The sequence below is a fragment of the Erithacus rubecula genome, assembly GCF_903797595.1.
Source record: "Erithacus rubecula genome assembly, chromosome: 1".
NCBI lineage: Eukaryota > Metazoa > Chordata > Aves > Passeriformes > Muscicapidae > Erithacus > Erithacus rubecula.
Window position 1 is genome coordinate 104,761,611 of NC_136658.1, and position 10,081 is coordinate 104,771,691.

Sequence of the window (10,081 nt, forward strand, 5' to 3'; positions counted from 1 at the left end):
GGATACTCAGATTGTATCTGATGTGAGTGACCATTCACTGACAACTTTATCAAGGCAATCAAGACTTCCTGTGTCTGCTTCCTTTGACTTCAGGGACAAAACACAGCTCCTTTCAGTCTGACACTCCTCGAACTTGGAGAACAGCACCCCAGCAGCTGTGTGGGAAGAAGTCCTAGAGTATGATTGGGGAGAACTGAATCCCAGTTGTATGACTGCTCAAAGCCCAAAACATACGTGCTCTTCTGCAGCTTCAGTCCATCCCTAAAGGCACTCAGTAACCCTCTCCTGGAAAACTTTCCATGTCCTCTTTCTGCTCTGCTGAAGTGTCTGCAACTCTTCATGGCCAGTTTTCCAAACAGTTGGTGTTCTGCTGCAGAGTGCTTTTATTCGAGATCCCCATTCTGTCCCAAACCAGGAACTGGGGCAGTTCAGAGGGCAGAGAGATATTCAAGTGCAGTATTGATGTTATGCTCTCACATACAGAATTCTGTGACATTAGGCAATCTCCAGAAAAGGAGGAAAAGGCTGCAGTTATTCCTCTCAGTTTACCTGCCCCATATATTTCCTTTAGTTTACCTGGGAACCCAGAGGCAGACTTTCCCTTGTGCTGAGTCTGATTTTTGTCCCTCTACGCAGGAACGGCTTTTTCTGCTGCAGGAAAGGAAGTGTCCCTGCTGGATGTGTTCTGCATTCATGTCCCGTGCAGCTCCTTGTGGCTCCGTGCCTGCAGACAGCCGGCAGCCCCTGGGGCAGGGCGCCAGCAGAGCGAACCAGCAGCGCTTCCCGACGGAGCCGGGCGATCTCCGAGTGGCTGCGGGGCTGCGGGGCTGCGGGGATGCGGGGCTGCGGGGCTGCGGGGATGCGGGGCTGCGGGGCTGCGGGGATGCGGGGATGCGGGGATGCGGGGCTGCGGGGATGCGGGGATGCGGGGCTGCGGGGCTGCGGGGATGCGGGGCTGCGGGGATGCGGGGATGCGGGGATGCGGGGCTGCGGGGATGCGGGGATGCGGGGCTGCGGGGATGCGGGGATGCGGGGCTGCGGGGATGCGGGGATGCGGGGCTGGGGGGCTGCGGGGCTGCGGGGATGCGGGGCTGCGGGGCTGCGGGGCTGGGCTCTCCCACCCTCCTGGATCGCGATGGGAGCTGTGGTAGCCCAGGGAGGGATTCACCCATCCAGGGCTCTCCCTCTTCCAGTGTTCACCAGCAGCCCGCAACCGCGGCACGTTTATTAAATTTAATGAACGAGTTTCACCAAGAGGCGCTATGAAAATTCCACATCTAAATCAGTATTTGCTTTCGTATTGGCACATTTCCTAAGGAACCTGAAATCATTTGCGTTGCTTTATTGGCTGCCTGCTCCAGCTAATTAACAACACAAATTAGCATGGAGCAATCCCAAATTCAGTTTTTGGAAAGGCCCCCCATTTTTGTCCTCGAGATTACAAGATACCAAACCACATACACAGCATAATGTGTATGACACATATGATAGATACATGTGTGATGCACATATACCACATACAAACCTAAACAGAGATAAGAGCTTGCCAATATTAATCCACTTCAAATCATTGTTCCAACTACTTGAGAAACAAACATGCATCCAGTGACCTTGCAGAGCCTGCATTTCCTTGGCTGACGTGACACAGAAAGCTCCTAAAAAAAAGTGATAACTGAATTCTTACCAGAGAAATACACAATAAAGTTGGGTTAGAGAGGTACACAGATGAACCCAAACAGCCACCAAGAATCACAAAATCACAGAATCAAGGATCACTTACTTCTTATGATGGAGTAATGGTAGTAAAACCAATTAACAAATATCTGAGCGAGACTTTCATGAAAGATCTGCTCCTAAGGATAACTCGTGCTCCTGGAGGAGCCACTGGGGAGCAGCCCTGAAGCCAGCCCGTGCCAGTAAGAGGGAGACCTGCAGTGTCTGCTGGAGACCTTGCCAGTGGGAAGCTGAGCACTGAAGGGAGGGCCAGGCGAGCGAACGCGGTGACCAGCGTGACACAGTGCTGGGACAGGCTCTGTGTCAGAAGCGCCTGTCAGTTCCTTGGAAACCACAGACAACTGAAAGCATCAAAGAAATAAAGCTGTTGCCAGCTGGAGGAACAATAGGCGAGCCAGAGCTATCTTTAGCTCACGGGATTAAATTCAAATTGCAAATGCAAAGGCCTGGAAGAAAAGGCCTTCCCGCACTACTGAGCGCCAGCCCGAGTGCACAGCGCAGTGCAGCCCGGCACCGAGCATCCGCAGCCCCTTTGTCATCCCTGTCACCACCTCACCCGAAGGAAGGGCAAAAGGAGAGCCAAAGAGGAGGCTGAGTCTGTCCCTGCCTGAATGCAGTGCTTCCAAAACACCAGATTTTTCTCTGGGAGGGGTGCTCCTGGGAGAGTGCCATGCCTTGGCGGCTGCCCGGCAAACTTCAGCATCGGGAGTGATCCAGCTGCAGCCGCACAGACCTCAGCACAAGGCAATTTTCCCTGCTTCTCATTCATGATGGGTAGAGCAGGCAGCAGCTGGATGTACGAGCAGTCATCACAGCGTCCTGCAAAACCATCAAGGGATGTGCAGAGGCTCCAGGATGGCAGTATGGGACCCAGTTTCACAGGCAATTCTAGGTTTGATGAGAGATAGTAAAAACTGACCTGGTGTACCACTTTCCTCTGATACCTTCACTCTGTGTGGTAACTCGTGCCTCCCCATCCTACAGGCAGTGGCTCTGAATTCTTGACCCACCAATTACTTCTGAGAGTCCCCCACAACACAGCCAAGGAAATCATGTCCAGCTTTTGGGCTCTGCCCCCCTACAGAAAACCTGTACAAAACAGCCCAGTACAGCTCTGTGACAACCAGGACATAAAGGACTGTTGGAAACGCACCTTTCCTGCTGGCCCCTGAAAGGGAGTGTTGATGTGCAAGCCCAAGACAGATTTGGCTGATTTAGGTTGCATTAAGGAGCATGATGTCTTGCCTTTACAACCTAAGGATGCCTTAAAACATTGTCCTGCTTTAGGGTATTAGCTCATGTGTTGGCTAAGGAGCTGACAGCTTACTTAGGTCTGACAGCACACATCAGGCTGGCTGACCACAGGGTACATCTGCACCATGCCCTCCAGACAGCTAAGCTTGCTCTCAGCCAGCTCCCACTGCTGCCAGCTGCCAGCTCGGCTGATAACCCTGCCATGGAGCGCAGGACACGGTCCCAGCAGAGCTCTGGCCGCCGTGGCTACACTGCTACCTGACTTGATTCATTTACAGCCCTCCCCAGTGGCTGCAGAGGGCTTGCTAAGAGGCTGAATCTGCAGCACTGAGGGCAGAACTGTCAGTCCCTGCTCGCAGAGAGACTCACACCTTACTAATCGACCTGCTGGGGCATCGTGGCCCCAAATAAAGGGACTTAGAATCTCCCTCTCGTTATACCAAACTGGAAAAAATCCCAGCTGTGAGTTAGGGATTGCAGGCACGCCAAACAAAGAGCAGGGGAGGCTGTTGACTGATAACTTGCTTAATGAATTGCAGGCTTCTGAGCTGGTCTGTTCAACTAGGGAAATCCAACAAGCACCTCACACCCGAGCGCTAGGAAATTGGTTTAATAGTTTCAGTGCCGTAATGAAACACCACTGGGGAGCAGAGGTCCCAGATCTCACCTGCATGTGCAGTTTTCATGTTGTCAAAAACGAACTTCTTTCTGATTCCACCAAGTGTTCTGAGGTGTTGTTATAGAGTCACAACATCGACTTTTAATGACAGTCGCAGAAGATCAAGCGTGTACCCGTCCAGCTACAGCTTGCTGCAAAACCTGCCAGCAGTGCAGAGATATTTAACTCGGTGCTGCAGTCATCTGCGTTTTTATGTTGGCTATTTTGTTTTTAAGCAGCCTCTTAATGCTATCTGGAGGGCATTTGCCACTCTAATACTCAGCGTGAAAGGGCTTGAACAAGTGGAAGAGAAGAGAAGAGAAGAGAAGAGAAGAGAAGAGAAGAGAAGAGAAGAGAAGAGAAGAGAAGAGAAGAGAAGAGAAGAGAAGAGAAGAGAAGAGAAGAGAAGAGAAAGAAGAGAAGAGAAGAGAAGAGAAGAGAAGAGAAGAGAAGAAAAGAAAGAAAAGAAAAGAAAAGAAAAGAAAAGAAAAGAAAAGAAAGAAAAGAAAAGAAAAGAAAAGAAAAGAAAAGAAAAGAAAAGAAAAGAAAAGAAAAGAAAAGAAAGAAAAGAAAAGAAAAGAAATTGCTGATGGCTGCTGCAGCTCTGGAGCTGGGGGAGAAGGCAGTGAAAGCTGCACCTTCAGCATGGCCCTGCTGGCCAAGGGAGGGCAGGAAAAGCCTCTCTGAGCCAGGCAAGCTGCAGTTGTGACACAGCCTCCATCCCCAGACTGCCAATGCAGAGGTGCTGGCACACAGGGGGTTACAGTGAAGTTATAACTTTAGCTGTTAAAATTCATGAGGTGTAAAATACAAATTGCACGTGGTGGATGAGCTGCCTTTAAAGTTTATATATTACTCTCCCTCAGCCTCTCCAGTTCAAACCTCTGTTGGCAGGAGCTAATTAGAGCTCACCAGAGTGGGAAGTGCAGCCCTGGTGGGGCAGCACAGGTTAGGCAGGGGGTCAGCCAGTCTGTCCAGACTTTGTTTATAGATGTTTGGCTACAGGAAGCTGGGGGAAACCCGTGACTGATGCATGCATGAACAATCACAGATCAGAATTAATCCTTTATTCTCATTATTCTCATCTTTTTAGAATTCTCAGTTTGAAAGACATGAAGCTCTGCCTTTGAAGTTTATATTTTATTTTGTTTGATTATTCCTAAAGCTCAATTTATTTAATTTTCCTGTAAAACACAAAACAAAACAAAACATTTTTAAATGTTTAAACTAAAGTTTTTGCATTTTTTTTTTTACATCAAACTCCAATCTCATTTTTTATGTACTTCATACAACTTGACACACATACATCTTCCAGAACTGAGTTTTCTTGCATTTTTGCTCACACTGTTCCCTTGTCCTCAGTACCACTACTTTCACCATCCCAAGCAGAGGGGGAGTAAATCAAAAAGACCCAGGTAGATACGAGCATTTGGGAGCATCAAACCTGTCTGTAAGGGTTTCTTCATGTCCTGGGTGACCCTATGTATTCTCACCCAGAATTCAGTCCCCAAGGGAATTTTACTCACATGATTCCTTCCCCACCCAAGAAAGACTTGGGGATCAGAGATTCAGCAGAGAAAAAAATATGTAAATATCCAGAGCACAGAGAACAGGCATCAGCTTATGCATAGCTGACTGAATTGAACACAAACAATGATTGAGAATAGGATGGGCTGGAAGAGGAAATTTAAATATTTATCCTAAATGCTCTTTCTTTGCATTTCTTGAAATAAATTACTCCCAGCAATTGCAGGCAGAGATTGTTGATTAATTCCAGCAAAAGCAGAGAGACGGGAAAAATTACTGTACATCGTCTATTTCTGAATTTCAGACGGTCTTTTCATATTTCTTTGTAGTCTTTGTGATTGGGCTTTTTGACTCCAGGGTGATTTGTGGGCAGTTTGCAGAGGAGTTTGCTGCTCACGTCATGTGCATAGATACAGATCATGAAGCAGCGTCTCAAATACGAGAGGGAAGCGCTTTCCATACAGCAGGGTGGAAACACAGGCTGTAACCTGGCCAGAAGATAGCAGGGTGAGCAGCATCCAGCAGATGTCCTGAAGATGGTCTGCTGAGAAGAACCCACACTGGGGCCACTTGCACCCTGATCCCACTCAGCAAGAGCAGCGAGCACCAAGAGGAGAGGCAGCAAGCAGGATGCTGTTACAGCTGGTTGAGCCTCGGCTGACAGAAATGCCCCGGGGCTACTGGCAATTGGACATAAATTAAACCAGTTGTGGAGCTGCTTTAGTTTATACTCGGGCACCAGGCCAGCCCCAGCTGCCTCTGCAGCAGAAGAAGGTCTTAAAGCTGTCTGTTCTTCCTCACACGCCTGGCCTGGAGTAGCACACAGGCTGCCAAGCAAAGGGGCCTCCCTGTCCCGTGTGAGTGTCCCCAGAACAGGTCCAAGTGTGTTACAGCACCAGAGGCCAGAATGGCTGTGCTGCTATCTCAGTGGCATCAGGGAGACTGCAGAGGATACTCCGGTCTAAGGTATGAGGAGTATCCCAAGTAAGGTGTTGTGATTCATTTTGTGTGAATTCACTGAGAGGAAATGTCCACACAGTTGTGGGAAAAGCTGATTTGTACCTTTTTTCTGACTCCAGGAGTCAGAGTGGAGCTTCACACACCCTCTGAAACTCCACGAGCAGCTGCACTGCAGTGCACTTAATGAAAGACTGAAACGGCTTTAAAATGCTGCTGTGCAGGATAATCCCGTTGGAAACCATGGGAAGCCTGGGCTGAGGTCCCACTCCGTGTCCTGTGCCTGCTCACACACCAGCTGAGCCCTGGAGCAGCACTGGGCAGAGGAGACAGCGCTGCCCTGACAGCCCTCCCGCCACCCTGTGCTGTCCCTGCTCCTCGTGTGAGGGGATTTCCTCCTCTGCCAGCTCAACCCTGCTCTGAACCACCTCTGCATGACCTGCAGCAGGACCTTCGTGTGCCACCACGCCAGCCTGAGCACCGAGTGATGCCTTTGGAAGGCAGGGCAGGGAATCAGCCCCTGTCCCCAGTCCCAGGGCTGCCCTTACAGCCCAGCTGCAGCAACATGCCCCAGGCAGGGGTGAGGGCTCTCTCTGCTGCTTCAAGTGGCACTGAAGGCTTGGGGACCAGTCAGGATGGTGGCCCACAGATGGTGCCACAGAGTCTCACTCATGCCTCCCTCACTGGGGCTCATCACAAGTGTCACAGGTTTGTACATTGTCTGAAAAGGAGACAAGCCAAAGGCTGAATTTCCCTGTGTGGGATTTGAAGGTTCAGCAGAGGACATCAGAGAGCTCTACAAATTCAGAAAACCATCACAGACCAGAGACATCAGTTGTGAAGAGCAGTTGTGAACAGAGCAGGTACATTTTGCTGGCAGCTCTGGTAATCATCTTGTAGGTAAGCAGCAGCACACATCATAACCGAGCCAGAGAATGTCTGGAAAGAAAGTGGACCATCTTCCTTGCCTCACTGTCACTGGGATTCAGTGAAAGTCACACTGCCATTTGCAGCCAAGCCTTTGCAGGCAGTTCCATTCCACACAGGAGGTCTTGCAGGCTCACAGTGACACAGATAAAGATCATGTCCCAATAGCTGAGACTTTGCAGTACAAAACAGAGTTCCCACACTCCCTCAAAACATTATTGCCTCTACAGTACAGTGGGAGTCTCACAGGTTTCTCTGTTTAAAGGTGTTTCTAATGTTTCCCTCTGATCTAGTTTTCTTTCCTGTAATCAGTGAAAGTGAGACCCTGGGGTTTTCTGGAAATCCAGTCAGAGGCTTCACTGTATCTGTGAGATGTGGAAGCCCACCCTCCTCCTTCCACCAAACACAATTGGGGGTCATTGATTCCTTGAAAATTTGCCTACAGCCCCTTGCAGAAAGAAAGTCTTTCTGGTTTGGGCAGAGCTTAGAACCACTGTGGTCACATTAGCAGCACATTGGGGCCAGAGCATTAGTTTCTTCATTTTCTAGCTATTATCTTGGTGCTTTTAATAAACAAATCAGATGGACCAGAGAGGTGATCAGAATGTCCCCACACTGGATGTCTCATCACTTGACATCAGGCAGCTCTGACATAGGAGACAGTGTCTTTTGCCTCAGCCTCCATTCAAAATCCTAGGCTGCTTTTCCAGTTACAGTACATGTTGAGCTCTCCTGCCTTCCTCACAGCCATTGCCTCCTCCAGCAGAGCAAGAGTCAGACATCAAGCACTAGACAAGAAAAGCATAAAGAATTTGGAAGCCCCCAAAAGATTTCCACACTGGGAGCTGTGGCCACAGCAGCTGCCCAATTAAGAATCAGAAGGATCTACTTTCCTATCCAGATAGATCTCCATTACCACATTGGGACAAGACTGTGGCTGTGGAGTGGCTGTGACTGTGACTGTGGCTGTGGGGTCACTATGACTGTGGTGTGGCTGTGACTGTGTGACTGTGGCTGTGGGGTCACTGTGACTGTGACTGTGACTGTGACTGTGACTGTGGCTGTGACTGTAGCTGTAGCTGTGGCTGTGGCTGTGACTGCGTGACTGTGGCTGTGGGGTCACTGTGACTGTGACTGTGACTGTGACTGTGACTGTAGCTGTAGCTGTGGCTGTGGCTGTGACTGTGTGACTGTGGCTGTGGGGCCACTGTGACTGTGACTGTGACTGTAGCTGTAGCTGTGGCTGTGGCTGTGACTGTGTGACTGTGGCTGTGTGGCCACTGTGACTGTGACTGTGGCTGTGGCTGTGGCTGTGGCTGTGGCTGTGGCTGTGGCTGTGGCTGTGGCTGTGGAGTGTCTGTGACTGCGGTTGTGGCTGTGGGGTCACTGTGACTGTGACTGTGGCTGTAGCTGTAGCTGTGGCTGTGGCTGTGACTGTGTGACTGTGGCTGTGGGGCCACTGTGACTGTGACTGTGACTATGGCTGTAGCTGTGGCTGTGACTGTGGCTGTGGCTGTGGCTGTGGCTGTGGCTGTGGCTGTGGCTGTGTGGTCACTCTGACTGTGACTGTGACTGTGACTGTGACTGTGACTGTGACTGTGACTGTGGCTGTGGGGTCACTGTGGCTGTGGTTGTGGATGTGGCTGTGACTGTGGCTGTGGGTAGCAGCACCGGGTGCAAGGCACATTTGGGTTCTGGTGGCATGAAAGCTCAGGAGAGTGGCACCAAGCACAGCCAATGAACCAAGGATTTTGAGAAAGCAGCCCTTGCTGTCAGAGCCAGAAGCCGGTGGAGAAGGTGCCAGGCACAACTGGGGAGGCAGAAGTCACTGCCTCCCCATTGGCGTTCTTCACACATCCAGCTTGGTAAGGCAGGGATTTAAGAGAAACAAGAGGCTATTAAACTGCTAGCAGAGCCTGGGGGGAAAGAGTCTTGCAGGTTCAAGATACACAGAGGGATTTTAAAACCCAGGCTTAGGAATAAAAAGCAAAAAGAGGCTGCTCAGAGGCAGCGCTTTTCAAGAACTGTGCAATGTAGTGACCACCTGAGGTTAATCCAGGCAGAGTGGGTGGCAGGCATACGGAATTACTTGATGGCAGGGGGACGGACCAGCTGAATAAGGGATTTACTTGTGAGAAGGGCAGAAAAGAAGGACTGGAGGAGTAAGCAAGTTGGTGGTGAGCCTTTTCACAGCAAGCGATTAACGGCAGTTTCTAATGAGCAGAGGGAGACTAAAGCTGGCTGCTTTTTTAAAGCCATTTCGATAACATTGGCCCCGATGTAATAAGCTATTTGTTTGTGCCTACTGGCAGGGACAGCAAGTTGCTAGTGAACATAATCCTCTAGAACCGGGGCGTCAGCTCGTCTAAATGTGTCAGCAACAGCATCCAAAAGGGCCCAGGCCCCATCACAACAGCCATCCCAAGCGCTATTTAAGGGCACCAAGCTCTTTGTGCTCTGGCTCTCTCTCTGCCCTCCCTTTACCCTATTCTTCTCTCTCCCTGGGAGCAGTGGGGCTGGTTCCCAGCCCTGTGGCCCTGGGCTGGCCCGTGGCTGGGGATCCCCGGATGACCTTGGGATCATGTCCCTGCCAGTTCACTGAGCTGCCCTTTCCGATCAGCGTCACTGCTGGCGAAAGCAGGCAGATTATTGATGGGGGGCACAGGGAGGGCAGAGGGCCGGGGGGTGGAGGGAGGGGGAGGCTCGGGATGTTTGGGGAGGTTTGTCAGCTCCTTTGCAACGAGGGGCGCTTCTGGGAATCTGTGTTTCCCTGATAATGTTGATGAGTGCACACACTTTCTTAAAATAGCAGGAAAACGCCGTGCGACAGCGCAATTAAATGCAGCCCACAGAGCAGGCTGGAAACAAAGCTGAACCCACAGCCCCAGCCAAGCCCTCTCGACCTGGAACACAACGCTCCTTTAAAGCCACAGATGCACAAATAAACACCACGCTTTTATAAACTCCTCTCTCTACTTCAATGCCAAATCATTGCTTTTTCAGAAGAATGCCAGATCACACACG

General features: G+C 50.5%; 1 long non-coding RNA gene across 1 annotated transcript; it reads right to left on the reverse strand.

Moving 5' to 3' along the window:
• Nucleotides 1-245: 245 nt before the first annotated feature.
• Nucleotides 246-2,105, reverse strand: LOC306801164. Its single transcript, XR_013774001.1, has 4 exons — nt 1,781-2,105; nt 1,526-1,655; nt 1,169-1,321; nt 246-651 (listed from the first exon to the last, which is right to left on the reverse strand). It is a non-coding gene; the product is annotated as an uncharacterized lncRNA (long non-coding RNA).
• Between the last annotated feature and the right edge of the window lie 7,976 nt (nt 2,106-10,081).